The sequence below is a fragment of the Lathamus discolor genome, chromosome 11 (assembly GCF_037157495.1).
Source record: "Lathamus discolor isolate bLatDis1 chromosome 11, bLatDis1.hap1, whole genome shotgun sequence".
Taxonomy (NCBI): Eukaryota; Metazoa; Chordata; class Aves; order Psittaciformes; family Psittacidae; genus Lathamus; species Lathamus discolor.
In genome coordinates this window covers 2594039-2614103 of record NC_088894.1, presented here as the reverse complement: position 1 = coordinate 2614103, position 20065 = coordinate 2594039, and the positions used below count along the sequence as shown (strand labels likewise).

Genomic DNA, 20065 nt, shown 5'->3' with positions numbered 1-20065 from the left:
CATTCTGATAGTGGGAGAGGTTCTTCCTTTGCTCACCACCTAAAGCAATGCCTGGGACTGTGAGGAGAAAACACATCCTGGGAGGCACTTTCCAAATGACTGAGGTCCATGTAGCCCGCAGTCTCAGTTATAGGGCAAAGCCGATTCTGCCTCCAGCTCCCCAAAGGCTCTCTTGCCTTTTTTTTTTCCTTTAAGAAACCCCCAAACTGCAGTGGCATTATCATTAAGAAATCCAACAGAAGCCTGGAAGAAGCGATTAGCACATACCAGAGTGACAGGACTGCTAGGAAAGGGAAAAAATAGACAACATCAGTGCAATGTACCATTAAAAGTATGGAGTGACAGATGACAGTTGGTCTGTGATGGGGTGATTCAGCTAAATGGTAAACAGAAGGGCGAATTCTGATCTCGCTTATGCCAACATAAACCTTGGGTTGCAGAGGAGCTGCTTCACGTCTCCAGTACCGGAGTTGAGCCCATAAAAGCTGTGACTCAGCCAGATAATCTCTGACAACTGTTAGCATGGTGGTAAATATGGCAACGTGGCAGGCTGGAAAAGAGACTAAAAAAAGTTTCCCTTCCACACTTCCAAACCAAAATGTTTCAGAGCTTTTTTTTGCTCAAAACAACATTAAAGATTTCAATAGTAATAATAGAAATGGTTAGGAAATGTCAAGGTAAACCATATATTTTCTTCAGGTTGGATGAATTATATTGATTAAGGTGAAATTAATGAGGTTGTTGAGTCAAGGAGTTCAAAATTGAGTTATTCCAATAACTCCAGTCCCTCCAGACTGAACTTGATGGACACTTTACACAATGATTAGTGGCAATGCAGAGGACAGACACAAACTCACATCTGCATGAGATGAATGAGGAAAGGTTTTTAAAAGGAGATATTGCTATGAAAATCTTTAGCACTTCATTTTGCTTCAAAGAAAGGATCCCATTTAAAACATATGCTACCTTCTTTGTGTGGGCAGGCGTGCAAACACTAATGCGGGCCCTAGCAAACTGCAAATTAGAGCTGAAGTCTTATGGAAGCCAAAGCTAAAACTCTCCCATCTTGCTGCGGCTTCCTCGTGATAAAGCTGGCTGCTCTCTGATTTTAGCACTGAGATGTCTGAAACTCAAAGGGGTGGATTCAGCTTGTCCTGCCGCCTGGGCTGCCCAAGACCTCTCATCCCTTCACCCATCGGCACCATCTGGCACCATGTTGTTGGATTCAACAAATTACAGCCTAACAAATTATTAGGGTGTTTTAGTGTTTAAAAGAAGACATTCCCCTTTTTCTGTCCATGGTTTAATCTTGTGGGGTATCCATATTTTCACTGATCGTGCCTGGTTTCACCAGGAAGCTAGTTTGGTATGTGCAGAACTAAAAATAAGTCATTTCTCGTGGAAAACGTCATATTTTTCACATATTAGCTGGTCTGAATGGCAGCTCTGCACAGAGCTGTGAAGATCTGAAGTTTGCCTCTGATGTGTATACAGAAGTTAGGATGCCCACCTAGAGAACCATCATCCTGAGTGGGAATGGCTGGAGAAGGAGCTGTCCCATGGGAGACCAATGCTGCAGCCGGAGGGGAGGGGGGAAGTGCCTGTTTGTATCTACTCTCATCACCCTCCAAGGCTTCAGGAAATTCGGGATCACTCAGAGCTGTTTTAAGATCTGGGGAAAGCTTTTTGTATTAAGCAGAATGAGTTTCTCATGCTGGTCTAGGAAATAAAGCCATGCAAAAGCATTTACTTCATTTGGAGGAAAGCCGCCAAAAAATATACGGATTGTGGAATTACTTTTTGCTGAGATGGGAATTCAGATTTTATTCCTTTTATTACGTTTTATTTCTTGTGTCATTACAGCATACACAAGCAGATTATTCCCCAGCTACGAAAACAGTTGTAGCGAGATGCTGCAGTTGAAAAGAACAAAACAGGCAACAGTTCCACGTTCTCAGTTAAGATAATTATGTTAATATTAATGGCTATTAATTTCTGTTTATTTTACAAATATTGTATTAGGAAAGTAGCTTTCAAATTCACACCTCACCAAATGCTTTTCAACAATGATTTGTTTCATTAATTTTATCAGCTGCATCCCTTATTTTTTTTATAGCACGTTCTTTTGCTGAGAGACATTAATCCGTGCTAGAGCATCCTAAAAGTCTGTGCAGAGGAACTGAGCTGATAGATGTCGGTGTACAGGCTACCCACCACTGTCAATATTTCAATTTGAGGCGTAGTGGAGGCTCATAATAAATTCCTGATCTTTTAATTGTTATTCCAAAGAAGTCTTGAAAAATTCCTGTGTATATTTTTGCACTGTTTTAACATACAGATGAGCTCCCAACTTTCGAATATCAAATTACGTGTGATAAGAGTTAGGTAAAAAACCCTACGGCATTATTTTTAGAATACCTATAAAAATAACTAACACAGTTTAAAGTCAATGTCTTAGTCAAATATCCAATGCAGGATTAGCTTTTAGTCGAATCCACTATCTACCATTTCCAAATTTCTCACTAATATAAAGCACTAATGGAAAGGGAACAGGAAAATATTCTTCATATGCTAAATTTACCTTATATTCAGAACGCAAAAGTGATGGGCCAAGTGTTTAGCTGGTTAAAAAGAACAAAGTGCTTTAATGCTCACACCTGAATGAAGAAGAGATCAGTGCACACGTTATTTAAAATGTTTCCTTTAAAATCTGAAGTTTAGAAAATGTCGTGGCTGTCTAAAATGGAAAGAGTAGAGAGAGGTAACCGACACCCAATTTTGCTCCTGATTTTGATTCAGGTTCATTCTTACTGCTGTAATTGCTCATTTTTGGGAGGTATTCTGCTCCTGGGTATTTCCAATTGTGCCCTCATGCCCTGTTACCCATTGCAGGGCACGTGGGTGGGCATGAGGCATGAGGGAGCAGAGCCTGGAGCCCTCCAGCATGGCCAGCTCCATTTGGGTTACATTTGGTTTTATATTATACATAGAATCATAGTATTATAGAATCATAGAATGCTTTGAGTTGGAAAGGACCTTAACACTAGACAAGGCTGCTCAAAGCGCCATCCAGCTCCATGTTACTCTTTATTTAATCCTTAACACTTATTTATTTATTCTTATTTAGTCTTTCATACTTGTGTGCCAGTGTGCTTTATGTGCCGTAACCAGAGAGCCGCATACAACATTACACCTCCCAGACAATAAATTCTTTCCCAAAAGGCAGGGATGAAGGTCTGCAGAACCTTTTTCAAGGTAAAGGCAAGCCCTGGGTGAGGGTTTTACAGGCTGGAATAACCATGGTCCGTGCTTCCCTGTGTCATGGTTTAAGCCCAGTAGGCAAGTCAGCCACGCAGCCCTTGCTCACTCCCCCCCCTTCCCCCCCCGCTCCTGGAAGGATGGGGAGGAGAATTGAAAGAATGTAACTCCCATGGGTTAAGAACAGTCCAGTAACTAAGGTGTAACACAATACCACTGCTGCTACCACCAATAATGATAATGATAAGGGAAATAACAAGGGAAGAGAATACAACCGCTCACCACCCGCCAGCCGATACCCAGCCCGACCAAGCAGTAAACTAGCCCTTCCAGTTAACTGCCCCCAGTTCTACATCCTGGGCATGACATGCTGTGGTATAGAACCCCTCTTTGGTCAGTTTGGGTCAGGTGTCCTGTCTCTGCTTCTCCTGGCTTCCCTTCCTCCCTGGCAGAGCATGAGGCTCACAAAGTCCTTGGTCAGAGTAAACATTACTGAGCAGCAACTAAAACCATCGGTGTTATCAGCGCTGTTCCCAGGCTGAAAGTCCAAACCACTGCACTGCACCAGCTACTAAGAAGGAGAAAACTGACTGCTACTGCTGAACCCAGGACACCCTGTCAATTCTCTGTGAATGCTCCACTAGATGCTGAATTCCTCTGCTAAAAAACTAGAGGTGGAGCTAAACTTCAGGTCTTGCCATCAAGCCGCCTTGCACTGTGCTGACTCTCATGTCTGGTGAGCCCCACCAGCTATGAGTCAGAGTGGGAATGCCAATAGGGAAACATCACAATAAAACATGAGTGCAGTTACGTTCCCACTCCTCCTCCCAGGTTGCTGGACCAGATTTCTTTGTCCCTTCAAACGCAACTCAAACCCAAAGAAGTCAATAGTAAAAGCAGTTGACTAGACCCTGACCCACCCCTTGTTGGCTTACCTAAAGCAGGCAATGCTGTTGAGTTAATACAAGTCACACATTAGTTTACCTTCCTGTCTTTCCCCAGAGCAGACAGAGAATCCTGGTTTTTGTATTTCTTTCTCCGGACCTTGGGCAGCTGAACAGAGGTCAAATATGTCAAGTTGGTCTAAACTATAGGAAAAAAATGAGCTGCATCTCAACCTTTTCCTCTAGCAGAGTGACAATATAATTCATGTTTATATTCCTGCCTTTGCCACCATCCTGCTGTTTGACCTTGGGGAAGTCACTTCATCTTTTTGGACCTTCATTTCTCCTCCAGCTCATTTCTGTTGTATTTAGAGTAATATGGGGCAAAACCAGACTAATATCTAGGGGACAAAACCTGGCTTATGCTGTGCATTTGCATTGTTACTACATAGAGCACCCATCCCCTGGATTTGAGGTCTCAGGCAGAAACAATATGAGCACAAATTCCAAGCTATGGGATAAATGTACAGCAATGTGTTGTTTCCATGCATGCACACATGGCGTGTGTTTTCAGTATTCCTTGCATGCTTAAGATGACTCAGAAGAATTTGTTCCCAACCACCCAAATTAGCAGGCAGTCTCTTTCATGCAAAGCAGCGCTGTGCCCACCAATTCTGCCATTGCAGCAGAGAAAGCAAAACGCTCACTCTGTGCTGAGCTGTGATTGAATTTGTTCAGATTAGATTGGGACCAAGCAAACTTGAAATGCCTTCATTTGAGCGAAGCTCCCATTTTCATGGAGATGTTTGGCTGTCTTCAGATCTAATTTCAGGATCCAAACACTCCAATTTCCCTATAAGAATGTGTTCAAACACCGCTTGACTGCTATTCTTCTCCCTTGGTGCAGAGCTGAGAAGTCATCACATCTGATGAGGATTCATTATAAGGTTGACAATTTGCCCCTTCCCTTCAAAAAAACTCAGCAGAGCTTCGTTCCTCTCAGCCTACACCAAGTCTCATCTGAAGCCTTCCCTGGTGCTCATAAGACATCTAAAATATAGAGCTTCAGGATTAAACCCATTCTCACCCCCTCCAAACAAGCAAACATATAACAAAAGAGGGAAGAAATTATCTCTAAGGTGGGCTGATGGCTGTAAAGAGCTTATATGTTATTCATTAGCAGAAAAAAAATCCTGGGTGCTCACAGTGCCCTAGTGAGGAATAAAGAAAGGGAGAGATAAAGGGGGGATGTGGACATCAGGAAGAGGAAAAAAGGCAAGACTGAGAAGTACAAAGTGCTGCTGCCCTGAGTATTACTGTCCGCAGGGCAAGGGCACTGTCAGAGCCCTGCCCAGACCTGTTAACTCAAGTATTCGACTTCTAAACTGCCAGTAAATCCTCTGGTGAGTCCCTTGGGCTCCAGCTCACCCATACACCCCTGGGTGCGAGCACCTTCCTGCTGCCTCCCGTCACGCATCGGGAATGCCATCAGAGGGCTGGGAGGCAGGGCAGACCAAGCAAGCCCCCTTTGCTTTTGAGTCTGTGATCTCTTTTATAGCCATCACCCATTCATTCATTAATTTCTCCCATTGTTTGCAAAATAAAGGCTATTTCTTTATTTATTTGTGATTATTATTTTATCATTTGGGTGTCCCTGGTCTGGAAGGAGTTAAAGTAATTATCTCCTCGGATGTCCACAGCAGCACCACATCCCCGCTGTGCTCCATCAGAGCTGCTGGGGCAGTGTCAGCACTGACTTCACCTCGGCGCGTTGCAGCATCGCGCGGTGCCCAACTGCTGGAGTTTGCTAATTTGTGTGTTTTCACTCGAGGCCTGCTGATTCAATCATTTTAAAGATGCCCATTTCTTCCAAGCCAGGGATTTTATGACTCTAAGGATTAGAAGCTGTTATCCCAACAAACCCTGGAGCTCTATATATTCTGATTTTATGGTAAGCTTCACTAATAAACTGTTTAAAACATATGCTAATTGTGTTTATTGTATTCTTTAATTATCATATGTATCATTAAAGATGTACTATCCCGTTTGGAATCCTAATACCTAATGCCCTCCTTTTTCTTTTTTGTACCGTTGCAGAGTACTGCATTACTTTAAAAAATAAAAGAAAGGAAATATATATATATATATATATACACAATTTATTCAGTTTTCATTGTTTATTTAAAAGTAGAGGTTTTGTATTTAATCTGAAATCTCTCTCCTGAAGAAAGGCAGGCAGGGAATGACATAACAAAACGTGGCATTCTGTCTCTGTGCATTTTATTCCTTAATTCATATTTTAGATATGCCTCCCTATAGTCTATTCTGCTTAGTTTTCTGTTTTCAGACTGCTCACAATGATAATTTGGAGAGCTCAGATGGGTTACAAAAGATCAGAATAATTGTCCCCTCATTTTTGTTATAGCTCATTTTTCTTATCTTACGTAGACACACTCCAGCACGTGCATAATAAATAAGTGTATTATGTATATGCACACACACCCATGTATACATATGTATATTCACACTTATTCTTGTGCCAATTTTTTCTCCCAATTAATTAAGAGTTGTTTTTCCAAAGAAGAGATCCCAGTTGTCCTCCCCATGTGAGTAATTTCCACTGTTTTGAAGACTAATCGTGATCCTGAATGCGGATTTATCCTGCCCCTTTAAAATGAGGGTTTCCCCTGCATAATAAACCCCTCATATTTAGCACTGAGAATATATTCCCCTCCACTGACCTGCTCCCAACAGCCGAAACGTCTCCCAGCCCTGTTCACTATTGATTGCAGTGGCCTGCCCTGATTTCTCTGTTTGCTGGTTTGATTTGAGTCTTCATTTTTTCCCCACCTGGGAAAATGCACTGGGATTAACACAGGGGCATTCTGCTCACTGCTTACAAATAAAACAGCAACAAAATATATCCAAGTGTTTTGTTCAGTCAAGGGAAAGGGATGTGGGGAGAAAGGCGCATGTGCAGTGAGATTGGTCCTCGGTCATCAATACTGCAGATGAGAATAATAAATATGTGCAGACACACACCAGCAAAATGTGGGCATGCACATTTATCCCAGGCTCATTTCACTAGGTCATACACACTCATCTGCTCCTGGCCAGATCTTTAAAGCTCTTTTTTTCCCTGTACATTTGAGGGATATCCTGGGAAAACATGATTATCCCAACAGAGAGTTATGTTTTGATGCAAAAGAATGACACTACAGGGCTGCCTCACTGCTGGCGCAGCAGGAATTTGCTCTCAGGAATTTATCAGTCAGACTTTTTTTGTTTTAGTCGGTGAAGAATGTTTCCTTTAGGTACCAGATGCTAATGTCATATCACGAATGAAGCCGCTTCTGTAAATTGCACCATGTTGTTTGCATTCACTCACTCAAAATAACATTGCAAAGTGGTGATGCTGCTCTGTGTTAAAAATCCTATTTCCAGGCAGAAAAGAGTCTGCTTGGGTATCCAAGCTGTAATAAAACAATGGGATTTGGATTCTAGTAAAAGCCTTTAATATACATCTTAAATAAGTGTATCATTGGACCAAAAGTAATTTATAAAACCATATAATTTTGGTTTCTAAATGGCAACCATCAGCCTACAGCATCCTCGTCACATAATACAAGGCTTAATGTCAGGTTCAGACTCTCTTTTTGGGGGTGCTGGGTGAATTTGGAACAAGCTGCCTGCATTTTTCACTTGCTGGGCTCATTAACAATGTCATTAATGGTTAGATTTGCCTTTTTGGAGATTTAGCCTGTGTGTGCTTACTGGTTTGCCATCCCAGCCCTGGGTGCACTCCAATAACATAGTGGATTGTATAACATCAAGATAAACCTACTGCAATCGGAGACCTGTCATCCATGTGAAGAGGAAGGTTGATTTTGCCCTAGTGTCTGTGGGTTTAATAGTTCACCCCAGCACATGGGTATTGGGTTATCTGAGGGATGCTGGGCAGAGCACATCTGCCTGCCTGCACCAGGCAGCCAGCACAGTCTGCCCTTGCTGCAGCCCCTGGAAATGATCGCTTCGCACCGCCCCAAACAAATTAAAGCATCGCCCTCTCTCCCCAGTATATTAATGGATTTTATGCTCTTTTTAAAATTGTGCTGTTTTCAAACACGAATACATTTGAATGTCAGACTCTAGTACCCAAATATAAATGTCAAGACCTCTGTACATCTCTGGCATGTAGGAACTAATTTAATCATCTCAGTGAAGCGATTTCAGTTCAGACAATCACTTTGCTCGAGTGGAAGGGTTATGAAGAGGGTGCACAGTCGCAGGAGAGTGCTTACACACTATTTAGAGCCATGCTTTTTAAATATAAAGAAAACTAAGATGGGCATGTGTTCATGAGTGGAAATTCCCAGCCCCTGCCCAGCTGATGGAGATGGGTAATTGTATCTTGTGTTAAGAAGATGCATGGCACTAAGGAATATTAAATTTTCATTTGTTGGGGGGGAAATGGGGGAAAAAGGGATAGGAAATGACTGTTTTTTCTCCAGTGATTGGAGAAAAAAGGAACAGTCTTGTGGAATAGAGGATGCTTGGTCACTGTGCACTGCTCGGCTCCCTGTGTGGGTGATTACACTGGCTGCGTGCAGAGATAAAGCAAGTATGGGTGCAAAATCAGCTACTGCTCCACATAGGGACTGTGGGCCTCCTTCTGAAATTCAACTTAAATAGTTTCATTCCTGCTTTTTACATACCACATTTAAAAAAAGGCAAAGGCAGGGCAGGCAGTATTTTTCTCAAGGGATAATTGCTATACAGGACTAGCAGAAAGAGCTCATTCTCTCTGTGGGCTAGCTACCTGCAGCAGTCATATTACTCAACCATAACCTGTATCTTCAATCCATTTTAGAAGCAAGGAAGGTTCCTCCTAAATTTCTGGGGCAGTTAGGATTGACTCCTGGCCCTTCCTGGGCAAAAACTCTCATTGGGGTCATCAGCAGGAACACAATGATTGCATGGGAAAGACCAAGCAACATCATACCCACTTTATGGGGTTTCTGGAGGATCAGATAGGCTTCCAATGAGGTTTCGTTGCTGGAAAAAGAAGAGAAGGAGCAAGGGGAAGGGTGGATCAGAGCCTGGAGGTTGTGCATGGGGAATAGGATCACAGGGGTGAGACTACACGGATGGCTGGGGACTGCAGATTTAATACAGGAAGGCCAAGCATCAGTCCAACCAGTCCATGTGTGTGGAGAATGGTTGGCAATGTTCTTTCCTTGAGCATCACCTCCCAAACTTCAGCCTGGCACAGTTTACACATGCTCATCCCCTGCCTGACAAAGTCACTGGGATAAGCCTGGATTTAGCACGGATCGCATTCTCCTGTCTTGAATTTAAAACTTCCATCCCTAACCCTGCCTCTACAAGTAGCAGGATTAAAAAGTCAGAGCTCAAACAATTTTGCTACTGTTTCAAGCGCCCCCAACCAAACCAAACCGAAAGAGTAATCAGAAGTGCAATCCAATCTGGAGAGCTTTGGTGAAAGAGGCTTAATTTGTTGGATTACTTGTTACAATTAGATGCAGCCTAGATGATATCAAATTATATTAATAGCTCTAACATTTCGTAAGTGTTAGTATGAAAACCGCCCAGCCTTGATAATGAAAACACGCACAAGCGAGCTTTGTAAAACAATCAAAAATCAATCCGAGGTGTCAAGCTGAACATATCAATGAGACAGTTTGCAGTCAGAGGGTTTGCTTATGAAGTGCTGTCAACAGTCAACGCTACACTTGTCTGATCCGTCCAGCTCCGCTAAGTGGAAAGATTTCTCTTTATTTTAACCCAACAGAAGAGAAAGGAAAGAAAAAAAAAAAAAAACAACAACCCAGGAAAATGTAAGCCACGGTAATTCATCTCAAGTATCCTGAAGGACAATTAGCAACAAAGGCTAGCAGTGGTAAGCCTGCTCTTTGGTGTGGTTTGGAGATCCGGGGCTGTAATTATTGAGCCATCCTGCTGAATAGCACAATCAATGCTTGACGGCTGCATGGCAGAGCGCCGGTGCGAGGGCTTGAGCTCTTGTGTAAATGAAACGTCAGGCTGGGGGAGAAGGGGCCGTTGTGTTTACCCGGGCTCTGATTAGCTTCCAGCGAACAATGAGTTTGCAATCGACGCAAGACATTTTAATGGTGTTGTCGGGATCTTTCTTAATAGGTGGTTCGGATGATAGAAAGGGAGGGAGAAAAGCACTGGAGAGGAGGAGGAATTTCCCCCACACCGTGCAGGTGCATGCATCTAGCCCTGCTCCTCAGAGGAAAGGCTCTTCCCGGCCGGGCTGTGGTCCTTAGCACTGGCAGAGCCATCCTGGAAGCAGCCACAAGGGATCAGAGCCATGGGACCACAGCGCAGTCCTGCCAGGCTTCATGACTGTCTGGGCAGGTGACATGGTTTTGCACCCGGCTACACATTTTCCTACCCAAAGGTCCACAAGCCTCTCACCTCTTGCTCCCTTGAGCATGTCTCTTGCTCCCTCTTCCATCATATTTCTACTCTTTTCCCCCATCTCTCTCAAAAATAAGCTTCTCCACTGCAGCACCGAGCTTTCCAGCCTTCCCTTTAAATTCCTGCCTAATTTCTCACAGACACATCTCTATTCTTGTCATGTCTCACTTCCTCTTTTCACAGCAGAAATATTTATCAAACTGTTCTTCAAACCTGCCGGTAGCTTCACTTCTCCCGTCCGTTTTCCCAGCACTGCTCCTTATATCACAAAATCATCCCTGCCTCCGTGTGCCGAATGAACATCCAAGCTCGAGCCGAAGATGTTCTGGGAGAGTTTTCTGAGTGCACATCCAGAGATTAGGGGCTTTACCAGATTTCTGTGGTTGTTCAAAGGTATTTGCTAATCCCATTTTCCATGATTGCAAATATTCCAGCATTGGACACTGTCGCTCAGTGGGGAAGGGACAGGGTAAACCCAGTGCCTTGTTCCCAGCTGCATGCCAGAAGAGCAAAGCTGCCCTGCCAGCATACATAGGAGAATTTCCTTTCTGGTTGTGTGTAGACTGTAATGCTCATTCCTTCAGGAAAGCAGGGATACCAAGGTAAATAAATACCTGTAGAATACACATCACTTTGTGCTTATTTTCATTGCAGGGGTGTCAACCTGCCCCCCCCCCCGAATGAATCAGCCCTGGTGCTAAGCCTGGAGAAGACAAATTATAACAGGAATATACAAATATTTGGGGAATACATCTGCTTTCTTCACTTCAGCTTCATTCAAACACACTTTTGCAGCCAACCTGTTCTGCATCAACCCCCCGCCACAATGAGATTGTGCACATCCTACCCAGACTCTGCCAACACTAGAGCTGGTACATGAGATGCCCAGCTCCTGCCATTCAGCTCTAATGAGGAGTTTAGTCCCATATTCCTTCCTCCAGCCACAGGAACTGCTCAGCCATGCAGCAAAGCAAGGCTGGAGGCCTGTAAGCTGCTCGGGGCAGGCATCGTACCTCCCTGTAAACCACAACGCACCTCCTCAGTGGAAGGCAAACTCTGCAGATGTAATTGATTAGTAACTATCAGCTAATTACAGGGTAATCACATGATTATTTTTGCTTTGCAAACTGAATAGTTGCCATGAGATTGAATAATTGTGCGGGGCAATTTTACACGCAGGCACGTACCAATGCTGAGTAAAACCAGATAATCTACAGGCTGCATGCAGCAGGTAGGATTATTTTATTCCTATCACTGTATAAGTCCAGTGTGCACATCATTACGTTGTGTGCTTCTAAATGGATGTTTCGATACTCTAAAGTCGAACTGAAACATAAGAAATTGCTCTACCAGCATTACTAGAGTTAAATGCAAACCCCAAAACCTTCGCCAAGGCAGCATCTTTGCAGCTCTGCCAGCCCAAAGGAATAATGTAATGCTTCTGCCCTGTGGAGGAAGGTTTGGGCTGCTGCTTGCCCAGGAAGGAGAGGAGGAGGAGCAGAGGCATGGATATGCCACAGAAGCACACAGTGGTTAACCTGGGAACTTATTTGCCTGCAGCCCATGTAGCTGACATGGTTGCACTTGCAACCAAGTGCAAACATTCCTCTTTTCCCCAAACCTGGTCACAAAACCTAGACACGGTGGTTGGAATAAGTTGTCCCTTTGCAGCTTATTAAAATGTTGGTATTGGCAGGAGAGTCGATCAAATCACAGCAATGCAACCCAAATATTCCTACAGCTGGGTTGAACACGGTACCAGTAACCAACCTGAAGGAATGATTTTCTCTGTTGGCAGTTTGATTTGAAAGGCACTCTTAGCTTCTAAATGTCTCTTTCTTAGAGAAGAGAATTAAACATTTCAAGCCATTTTCAATATCACTGATTCAAATATTGAAGGGGATAAAGCTGGACAAGACCATGTTCTGTTTTGGCTCTCAATATTGTGGAATCAAACCTGCGGGATAAATGCTCCCACAGAAAAGGCCTGTATTTTTGAAGTTTAATGGAAGTATAAACGCTTCCCTGGCCAGGGAATCCTAAAGCCTCCCAAAGCTTCCTTCATCTCAGGATTCCTTCAAAAAGCACTGGAACAACTAAGGTAGGATTGACTGGAGGAAAACCCCACACTTCAATGATGTAGAAAACAATATATAAGGAACTAACAAACATCTGGATTAGATAAATGCTGGTATTAATTTCAGTTTGGCATTAGAAGATACATTTCTGTGCGAGCCAAGAGCCAGCAGAACGTACATGGGAACATTTTGAGTTTTTATCCAGGAAAAGTTAATACAAGAAACAAATGCCATGAGCACGCTGATGAATGGTTCAGATCCTCAGTCGATGGAACTAAGCCTCCATCCTTTGTTGCAATGCAGATGCAGGGATTTAGCCCAGCTGAGGCTTCAGCTCCGTCTATGGAAACACTGTCAATGCCAAGCAGTCACTAGGTGCTAACTGGGAAGGAAGGAAGCTGGAGCAGGGAGACTTTGTCTCTTTGTGTTTCTTAAGGAAACAACAACGGAAACACAAATAGAATCTACCTATAAGGCCACACTGCTATCAGAGGGTCTGGGTAAAAGAAAAACAGCTTTGGCATCACTCTTGTATTGCAGTGTCCTCAGTGCCCTAAATGGACTAAAAAACGTGCAGGAAAGAATCTCCCAGAATGGGTTACTCTGGTTTTACATGGAGCCACACATACTCACAGCCTGATTCAAAGATAAAACCAAGGGAAAATAACACATTCTTTCCTAGCAAGAATAGTTTTGCTCCCAGAAGAGAACCTACTCGTAATGTTGCAGATGAAACCAGAGTGAAACTGAGGGTCATACACCCTCACTGATATGAACTTGGAAGAGCAGAGCCACTTCTCAAGTGTGTCAAAATGCCCCCTTGCTCCCCCCACTCCGTGTATTCCAGTGCGCACCAGCAACTCTAGTTTCCAGGGGTAGATTTTTGCAACTGGAAATTATACATATCATGCAAACTCTTAATATCTCTGGATTTGAAAGTCTCGGTGGTTAAACGAAGAACTGTGTTAGAAGTAGAAAGGAAAGGTTGAAAGCTGTAAGGGAGGAGAGAAAAGGAGGAGGAAAAACCAGGGTCACCTGGTTACAGCCAGACAAAAGCCACATTTCAAATATGTACCCTGTAATTTAGTCAAAATGGAAAGGATGGGAAAAAGGTCAATATTGTTTTAAATGAGACTAACAGCTTCCTTTATGTAATGGGTGAACTCCAGTGTGGTTCCGGATGATTGGCAATTTAGCTGCTCGGGGAAAAAAAAGGTTAAACTTATCAGCACACAAAAGTGCCAGCAATTTATTTCTGTCACTTTCCTACAAATTAACCTGTTTTAAGGCATTCTGAACCTCATCAGCAAGCCCAGGTGTGGTTGGGAATGAGGGTCACCACCAGGTCCATGTGCACAGGGGGAATGTGACAGCAGCCCTTGGAGGCAGCAGCTGCACAAAGGAGCTCTTGGGTGGAAGAGTCTGATGAGGAGAAGGCTTAGATTTACTAAAAGGAAATCATATACTCAAAATGTTCTCAAACAAGCAAGGTTTGGTCAAACCAAACACTAATGTGTATCTCAAGGTCTGAGGCTCTCTGCCTGCAGGTGTAAGGAATGGATGCTCCAGGGGTATGAGCTTGCTTAGCTCTGCTGCATCAGAAAATATGTAAGGACCTGGGTCCTGCACTGAGCAATCCCTGGCTTTCAAACGCAAAGAATATGGACAAGCACAGAAAAGCATGTCTCTAACCCTGCCCTCTCACACACCTTTAATCATCCAGTTTCGAAAGCTTGTCATATACGTGCATGTAACTGGGTTTCTTAGGCTGTAATTCCCAGAGACAGCACAGAGAAAACACCCTCTTCCGCAGCCACAGCATCTGTCTGCCTGCTGTCTGTCTGCCTGTTGGGTTGAACACATGTTTAGGGACAAACATAAGGTTGCATTCCCATCAGCAGTGACAGTCTCAAGCAAAGGGGGGGCCACAGCCTCCGTATGTGCCCAGGCAAGAAGGTTTCCCATCGTCTGATTTTTTTACTGAGCAGCTCTTGATCAATCTCCATTGATTTTTCCCATGGGATTGGTTTGGCTTTAAGCTGCACCCTTCACTGGTGAAGTGGCTTGTGAAAGGATGAACTGTGACTGAGGAGGGGATGGGAGGGAGATGGTCAGCAGCAGGGGTGGGGAAAGGCTCCTGGCATCACTTCTGCTTGGAAATGGGCTGGGGAAGCTGGAGAAATGGTGTGGACAGAGCCAGGGAGGGCCAAGAGCCACTGAAAAGTACAGTCCCCCACAGGGGATAGGAAAAAGAGCAGGAAAATTACTTCTTTTTATACAAGTTTGTATGAGGAACACGGGCTTATACAAGAGACGCTGGCTTAAACGAGACCTTTAGCATTAACATTTTCAAACAACAGTTGGTCTTTCCTTTCCATGCTAATTACAGCCTTTCTGAAAGACCAGGGCAGGTCCTCCTGTCGCCCCGTGAGTACTGGGGCAGGGCAAGGCTCTCTCCCCCAGCACTCTGCAATTCCGGCAGAAAATAGCATTATTAATTTAAACATAATAGCTACAATTTTCAAGGGGACCAACATGAAAGGCTCGTGGATTAAGGCTCCTGTACCATTTGTGGCCAGAAGTTTCCACGGTCTAGATGTTGAGAAGCGTGGCAGTACGGATCTTCATAGTGAAGTGCTCAGTGCTCTGAGAAGCGGGTGGTTTTACCTGGTGCTGCCTCTCAGAGGGAACACTAACAGCTTTGATCTAAATCACTCAGTCTCACGGTTGATAAGGCTTTTAACTGGAGCAGTGGTTTTCCTTTTAAAACACCCCTAGTAGATAAAGCAGCATCTTTCAATATCTGGGTATTTTTAGTGTCGATTTTAAATACAAGGATGCTTGACTGGCTGCTCGGTAGCGTAACAAGGCTCTTAACGATTGCTCCAGATACATCCGCAGGTGAATCTGCCAGTGAGTTAATCAGTACAAGATGCTTGACACAGTGCTATTTTGATCTTTGGGATTTCCATGAACACTTATGGGCCCTTTTTTTTCTTCTCTGACCATTTAAAACGTCACCATCAGTGGGTCTCCATACCCAGATTACTCTGCAACGGTTTAGTGTGAGGTGTTCCTGCCCATGGCAGGGGGGTTGGAACTAGATGATCTTCAGGTCCTTTCCAACCCTAACTATTCTATGATTCTATGATAGCAAAATGCTGACTTCACATTAATAGCAAAGACTCCTGTAAAACTTACAGTAATATGATTTCAATTCAGACCATTAAATACTTCTACTACTTCTGCTTGTTCCTTAATGCTTGTTTTCCTGAATACCCCAAATACCTGCTATAGACACCATCACCTCTGCCATCACCTCTTGCCATACCACACTTACTCTTATGATTACTTCCATAGATGATCAAGAAAAAAAGACTGAAAATATGACCTATTTGCAAGTAGTAGGGGAAGCCTTTAGAATCTACCTTTTAGGTGTGATTACTACGGCTTAATTATCCTTTAATAAAAGTGGAAGTCATAACAAGAATAAAGTATGATGTAAGCAGTATCAGGAAGAATGGGCTGTAGGTTTCCAGCAAAGTTTCCAGGGTCAGGTAAAGCACCTGGTGTAGGTAGCATGAAAAGCCCAGTTTAGGAAGAAAATTAGGCTGAATATTCACTTGCTCTTTTTCCTCCTCTGGTATGTGATAGTCAGCAGCTCATGTTAGCAAAACATTAACTTCCAGAGACCTCTAATAACGGCTTTCAGTGATCCTAGAAGTGCTTAAAAGGGCCATTTTGCAGTCTAGGGTATTTGAATCAGTAGCTTTTCATATTGCAGTTGAGGCATAAATAGCCATTGTATCGGCTGAAATTATTTTGATCAACTTATGTATTCACCAAGTGCTGTCGCTACCACCGCTCTCGCCATCACAGTGCTGGAGGAGCTAAGATTGCAGGAACTTGACAGGATAATTAAGTATGAAAGCAGACTGGATTTAGAAGGACCCCAGTGAGTCAACAATCCCGATTGTTTCATCATCTCGGCTTTGTGCTGTTCATATCTTATCAGATTAGATAACAATCTGGTATAGCTATGAGTTGAATTACCATGTTGAACTGCGCAGTTAGACCACATGAAAAACATCAATAGACATTTAAATAATCCCATTTTCAAACTCAGATAAGAAATGGCCAACCTCTACAAATCAAAGGCATATCCTCAGGCTATAATAAAGAGTGGTCTGATTACCTATTCAGTTATATCAAAGTGCAACAATCAAATGCTATTGCCAATATAACGCAAAGGGTCTTTGCGTTACAGTAGCACAACTGCCTCGTGACAGCAACTTTCAGAGCTAGAATTCAAGGGTGAAGAATTTTGAAGGTGAGGAAAGGATGGAGCCAGGTAGCTCCCACAGAACTGAATGCTTTCTGTGTCTCTGAACCCCCTCCTCATCTTTCTCTTTGCAGCACTCACAGGGCTGTTCTCAGCCTCCGGTGCAGCTCAGAGGGTCTTCCCTTTTCTAACCTCTCCATTACCTTCCCTGGACACGGAGACTCTGTTATGAGCCACATACACAGGGCCTCATGTTCCTCCTGACCAAAATGACCTATGCTCTTCCAAAAGTCCCATTTTACAGGTTTCTCGGCTGGAGACTCCATGCTTTTCCTTATTGCCACACACAGATGCAGGTGCTCAGATGTGACCTCCTGGGAGGCTCCTGATACCTGTAGGATCTTTTCCTGCAGCATCCCTGGGAAAGGGTGGTAAGTGACAGGCTTAAAGGACTTGGCCATCTTGTGATGGCACACAGATGCTCCCATGTCCTGGGCAGTGTTCAAGGACCTATAGAGATCTCCCTTTGGAGACCTCCCTTTTCTTCCCTTCTTGTCTATAACAATATGAGAACTGATCAGAGTTTCTACTTGCATGAAGGTGAATTTTCCCAAGTTGCCCTGTCTCCTTAAAAGGGTCGTGCTCTCTCTTCTCCCCCTTATTAACAGGGGAAGTTTAAATTGGATCTAAGGAGGAAATTCTTTCCTGTTAGGGTGGTGAGACACTGGAATCGGTTGCCCAGGGAGGTTGTGAGTGCTCCATCCCTGGCAGTGTTCAAGGCCAGGTTGGATGAAGCCTTGGGTGGGATGGTTTAGTGTGAGGTGTCCCTGTCCATGGCAGGGGGGTTGGAACTAGATGATCTTGAGGTCCTTTCCAACCCTAACTGTTCTATGATTCTATGATTCTATGATTCTATGATTCTATGATTCTATTGTCTCTCTCAAAACCTTAAACCTTAAAAGCTCCGTCATTTTGATCTAATGATCTCATATTTACTATTCTCAGGAATGCTGTAGCACATGTGAAGTCTTCTCTTTAGCACAGGATGGAGGACTTGAAGGGCTGCACTGCTCCATCAGATTCACATGGCTGGGAAATATATTAATGGAAATGAAATTATTTCTGATTTGTCCTCGGTTGGGAAGAGAATTAAGCCTGGAGAAATTAAGTTTGAGATGAGTATGTGGACCTCTTAATTATAGTCACAGTTTCCATTGCATCACCAACTCTGATAGTGCATGAAAGCCGGGTGAAATTCTGCATTAAAAACCCCATTGTTGAGAATTAATATCGAACTAAATAAAAATGAAATGGGAATCAATTTTCTTTAAGCACTACCAGTAATTTTCCTTCTTCCTTCTCCTTTGCCCGCCCCTCACACATTATCCTCTGATCTTTTATGCAGCTATTTGCAAACTAACCATTAGTTGTCAGTCTCCAGCCATGCACCGCTGAGCTGGCAGCCGGAGGATCCCATGGATGCTGAAAGCGACCTGGCACACTCACATGAGCATCGAGACCCTATGCAAGGACATGTGTGACCCACCAGAGAGCTGTCGTTAACCAAAGATAGCTGGAAATCACTGAGTAATGATCCCAAAACTGAGCCCCTCTCTTCCCAATCTGCTTCCAGCCCGAAAGCAGCTGATGTGCAACACAGTCAAGCGGATGAGCTGATTTCCAGCTGCAGCACCCAAACCTGCCGTGGCATTGCCACGGTGGAGTGAACGGCATACGCTGATTACCTATTCAGTTGTATCAAAGTACAACAATCTAATGCTATTGTCAATATGACACAGAGTCTTACAACAGCGCAATAACACGACTGCCTCGTGACAGCAAATTTCAGAGCTAGAATTCAAGGGTGGCAAATTTCAAAGGTGAGGAAAACTTTAGTTTTCCCCAATTGAAATCAGAAAGAGCAGGGGGAGCAGAGGGGCACTAGCTATTGTTTCACACATTCGGCTAATTATTTGCAAAGTTTCCTTTGGTGGAAGTGCTTTTTTGAGTACGACATTCTGAGAGAAAACAGTGAAGGAACATGGATTTCCCATAAACATTTACATTTCAGTAAAACAGCCCATTGCTTTTTATACATTTTTCTAAAGTGGAGAACTCTCAGCTGGGTTTGCTCAGAAACTCTTTGGCTGCAGATTAGGTCCCACAACAAAGAATGTCTGCAAAGTTCCAGAGTCAGTGGACACTGGCTTGGCAACGTGCATCATCCTTGTGCTGAAATGACCAGTCAAGATGTAAGTGGGGATGGGTGATAAATGAGAGCTGTGGATGGTGGCATTTTGAGCCCATTGGCTTTCAAGGACAGAGGAGGAGGAATTCAGTTGTTGGATCCACATAACTCAGAGGGTCTCCCCTGCACTGCTTCCGGATTAGATACTTGGATCATTGCTCAGCAGCAGGCAAACTCCCAGCCCTTCATTCCTGTCTCTTTAATGGCCATGGGCACAGTAAACCAACATTTTCCCTTACAACTTTCCCAGCACCCTTACATGATGCAGGTGCAATGTCAAGAGATCACCCAATTCCCCAGATACTGTTTTTCTCTCCCAAGCTTTCACAGATGCCCTCATTCAACATGGCAGGCCTGGGAGATGACGCAGCAGAGGGCATCCTTGGAGCCCCTCAGGCTGGGTTTGGGGATGATCTTAAGGGTCTTTTCCAACCTAAATGATTCTACAGTTCCAAGTTGGAGAATTTGGCTGTGCAGCTACTTCAGGCTGTCAGACCTCATCACGTTCCCCAGGACTCCTGTGTACTACAGTTTGAGACATTTCCAAAACAAGGGGCAAGATACCAAGGGGATAATTATGGATAGGAAACAGAGGTATTTTTTTCCCACTTAAAAATGTATTGATATATACATTGATGAGCCAAACTGACAAGCTGTGCTTGGGAAAGGAGTAATTGCATCTTTAATAATATTAAACCTGACACCTGCCTTGGCCGATAACACGGAGCCCTGACACTACTTAACTAACAATTAGGACACATGAAAAGGGTGAAGGGGAAAACAGCATTAAACTGAATCTGCATGGTAAAGAACATGAAAATAAGAAGAAAGACTGTTAGTTGTCTAATAC

General features: G+C 43.7%; 1 long non-coding RNA gene across 1 annotated transcript in view; it reads right to left on the bottom strand.

Annotated features, from left to right (window-relative positions):
- LOC136020549 (uncharacterized) overlaps positions 1–20065 on the bottom strand; it is a 49352-nt gene that overhangs the window by 9507 nt on the left and 19780 nt on the right. The gene's annotated exons all lie outside the window — the stretch shown is intronic.